Genomic DNA, 4,689 nt, shown 5'->3' with positions numbered 1-4,689 from the left:
CTCTCTTTGGAATGGGCATAAATATGGATCTCTTCTAGTCACTTGGCCAGGTAGTTGTCTTACAAATATCTTGTTATAGATGAGTGAGTGCCTCCAGTGCTTCATCAGTTTGTTGGAAGATTTCCATTTGTGTTCCTTCAATTCCCAGAGACTTGTTTTTTGCCAATGCCTTCAATGTACCTTGAATACAGGCAAAAATTTCCCCAATACAATGATGACACCCAGCTCCAAATGACACACAGGTAAATGTCTCTCCTGGAGCTCGGTTTTCCCAGTAGGATGTAGAAAATTGTCTCTGTAACTATGTTTTGCCAATTGAGTTAGCTGCTATAATTTTTTTTTTTTTAAATGTGGCCCCAAGTCCCCAAGCCTAGTGACTTATTACCTCTAGGTATTTGGAAATGGATAGGCTATTTCCTTAACTTTGCCCCTGATTGCTTTACTATATTTACAGCACATACAAATACATAGTTTAGATAACCTCTACTGAAACTATATATGGTTTTTAGTATAGTCTGTTTGTATAGCCATACCTCTTCAGCTTGCCTGTCTGCATATGTATCCAAAAGTACATTATTACTTGTTATTACCAAAATTTCATGATTCTGTATGTGATAGTATTTACCTGTGCTGTCTTGTGCACCTCTGTATCTTTGTCTGAGAGATATTGTTATCATTCTGTTATTGTTTACTTTCTTTAACTTCACTCAAATTAATATATGTATATTTGCTTCTCTTTCTCACATCTCTGGTAAAATCAAAATATGTATATTTTTGTGTGTAAATCTTTCATTAAAAGTCTAGCAGTTAACTTTTATTTATAAAAAAACATTATTCTAGATAACAATTGCTGTATAAAACAAACTTTGACTATTTTAAAGCTTTTCTAAGTAAGAGACAGAATCCAAGTTTTAAAAATTGAAATCCAGGGGCTGAGATTTTATTTATGTGATATCTGAGATTATGTCTTTTTATGTCTCCTGTATATGTCTTAGATTGATCTTTGACCGCTTTGTTGAACCTCCCTTTCTTTCTACAATGAACATCATAAAAGAAAACCTTTTCCATTAATTAGTCCTATAAGATTAAAACTGGTCTCCATTTCTCAGATCCCCAACATACAATCATGGTATTTCACCCTTATACCAATTCTTTCTCTCCTAGGTGTCCTTGAAACTACTTAGGAAAGATATCTCAGCCTCTGAGCTGAAATCTTCCAGTCATGGATTTTGTCTCTAAAAGGCTTTGATGTGAGGTTCTTTTCAGTGAAAGAGGAATCATATTATTCTAATTCCTGTTGATATGCAAGCAGGTAACTTCTAGTACTTTTCATAATAATAAACACTACTGGATGAAGATAATCAATAACGATGTAAGCCTAATCTCTTGGCACTCTTTCAGGGGTTAAAATATTCCTTAGCTATAGAATAAAATGTTTTTTGGTTTTTTTTCTACTATATTATTAAATTAATTGAGTGAGTGTAATCTATAAATATATAGCTACTAAATTCAAAATCTAGGTTCATTTCAAGTTTGTATAATATGAAAATTAATTGAATTAGCATTGAAAATTCTGATTATTTTGTTTAACATACAATTAATAGAAGAAAACACCAGTGGAAAGAAAAGACAGTTTGGAGCATAAATATACACATGTACAAAAATAGACAAATTAAGCTAGGATTTTGTTATAGAAAAAGTCATTTTGCAAATTTGTACACAATTCACTGCATTAGAGGTAGAGAAACAATTTTTTGTATTCAATGATTAGAATTCTAAACATGTCTAATAATTTCTGAGTTGTTGCTAAGCCATAGAGTCAGTTCAAACTCATAGTGACCCCATATAGGATATCTGAGGAGCATCTGGTGAATTTGAAATGCCAACATTACAGCTCAAACTGACCTTGCGGTCCAGCTCAATATCCTGTAAAACCACAACAGGACTCCAAGAAGTAGAATTATAAAACTGTATAATAGTTTTTGAGTGGTGGTGGTGGTATTGAGCCATGGAGTCAGTTCCTATTCATAGTGACCCCTCATAGAGAATCCGAGGCTGTAATTCTTTATGGGAGCAGAAAGCCTCATCTTTCTCCTGTGTAACAGCTGGTAGTTTTGAACTGCTGACCTTGAGGTTCGCAGCCTGACTAGTAACCACTACGTTACCAGAGTAATTAGTCAAAATCAAAGCATATTTACTTTGTTTCTTAAAGGAACTGATTTTTGGTAACTTTGCATATGCATATTTAAAACTCCACTTTAGTTGCCATAAATAAATTATGACAATGTTTTGTATTTATCTATAGAAAATTGATATAAACATTTAAAATCAAAGCTACATTTTCAAATTGTAATTTTATGAGAGCTGTTTTTTTTTTTTAAATTGTTCTGTTAAAATTTTCTGTATAATGGAATAAATAAGATGTAATTACTGAATTTCTCCAGTGATAATATCAGCAATAAATAGAGATAGTAATGGACTCCTGGAATGGTTCTGTAGGATCAACACTCTACTGTGAACCATTAAGTTGGCAGTGTAAATCCACCAGTTGCTCCTCAAAATCTCTATACAAGGTGTCTCCGGGAGTCAGAACTGACTTACTGACACTTAACACCATTTGTCAAATTATTAGAGAGAAGATAAATTGGGATAGTCTTTTTAAATATTTTGGCCCTTCTCTCCTAAGCAAAAAAAAAAAAATTAATTAAGAAAACATTTAACAAAAAAAAAAAAAAAAAAATTAATTAAGAATCCTTTAATTTTATAAATCTTCTCATATAAAATGCAAATTTATTTACACTTACTAATATGTGCTGACATGAAGAAAAATGTGAATTTTAAATAACTGTCTTAATTATAAGGTGGTGCTTTATTCATAACAAAAAAATATGCATTGCTAAGAATTTCAGCCCTGAATTACTTTTATGTTTAGGTGAATTGCAATGTGATAAGCAAAATACAGTATTTCTATTAAAGATGCTAAGAGTAGTATTTCAACTGACCACCAAGATAAGTAATCTTTGGAGTTCTGGCATGGCTCTGGACCTCAAGGTTGATATGAGACAGAAGGTTGGTGGTTCAAACTCACCAGCTGCTCCTCATAAATCCTATATGGGGTAGCTATGAGTCAAATCCCACTCAATAGCACTTACCAAGTTATGTTCACAGACCAAATTGTATCACCAGAATTTCATTCCTAGCATTGTCTATGGCAAAGAGTGCCAAACACATTGGGAGTATCTGATGCAAAACAAGGTAGACCATATTCCCAGTAGCATCAAGCTCAGTTACAGTTTTCTAAGCTAAGCAATAGTTGACACCGTTACATATGATGGATGCAAAATATATGAAACCAATGTAAGATGGAGAAGAAAGAGATTAATTAAATCTCTGAACATAAAAGCAGAAGTGCAAGCATCAGACATGAAAAAAATGCCAGGAACTGGGACTGTAAGTATTGAATACTGGTCAAGGTCAAGGTTAAAGTAAGATTATATACATTTGTTTTTAATTTTGGATTTTTTAGTCAGAATTTATGTTCTTCCTGTGGCTTTAAGGAACACATTTTCCTTTAGATTAGGATATTGGTAGTATTTTGTGTAATGGCTGCAAAATATTATACAGATACTGACTATAGTAAGCAAAGCATCTGGGAAGGAAACATCTTGATACAATAAAATATAAATTACATGTTATAAATGGCTAATGTTTAGTTAAAAAACAAAAAAACAAAACAACACTTCACATACAATTAACTCTGAATGAGACAATGGTCTCTTATTCTCAGTCACCAATGATTATACGTACATGCTACACACATAACAAACTTTGTGTTTTATAAGAATGCTATCCTAATGAGAATCATAGTTTAACAGTAGTAAGTGATTCTATCATATTGTTATTTGACGTGTACACAGGCTTGCCTACAATTGTCCAAAAAATTGTGCAATTTGGGGAAATCAGGCAGACCACTTCAAAAGAACCATATTTCAGTCCTATATTTGCCATTTATTGACATGGGCAACAATGTGGGGTAAATGGCCAATACCTGTCTTAGTATCCTGAGTTCATAAATGAGAATTATCACAGCATCCTATTGCCTTCTTGTGCATATTAAAATTAATGATGTGCATCAACTTTGACATCATCAGCATCATCTTTTGCCAATAACTTTTCATTAATAGCATACATGAAAGACTATTAACTAGTTAAGTCCTCAGAGCACTACTCAGACAAAATTGTGAAATTTAGATACAAAGGGATTAAGTAACCATTCATATAACTATAGTCAATAAGTTGCAATGAGCTTATGCACACTCAGGAATTCTCAAAACAGAAGCATTGACTTTAGCCATTATATTTATCTTTGCCTGAAATACAGTAAATACTAAGTAAATGTTATCTATCATTTCAGTTTCATTTGCTCATTCAGTAACTGTTGAAATACCCTGAATTCTTACCTGGGACAAATACTGTGTGAACATTTTGTCTCTTTCTCTTGTTATAATCAAAATGTCATTATTTGCACTACAGAAAACACAAATACTACTATTAGCACCATCTCATTTTGGAGTTATATATTATATTATATATTATATTATATATAATATTATATATTATATAATATATATAAACAATGGACCTCTAGGCTGGTTTGAACCACAAGGTCGTTGGTTCAAACTCAACAGC

Source organism: Chrysochloris asiatica, unplaced genomic scaffold (genome assembly GCF_000296735.1).
Source record: "Chrysochloris asiatica unplaced genomic scaffold, ChrAsi1.0 scaffold00683, whole genome shotgun sequence".
Taxonomy (NCBI): domain Eukaryota; kingdom Metazoa; phylum Chordata; class Mammalia; order Afrosoricida; family Chrysochloridae; genus Chrysochloris; species Chrysochloris asiatica.
Note: the sequence above shows the minus strand (reverse complement) of the source record.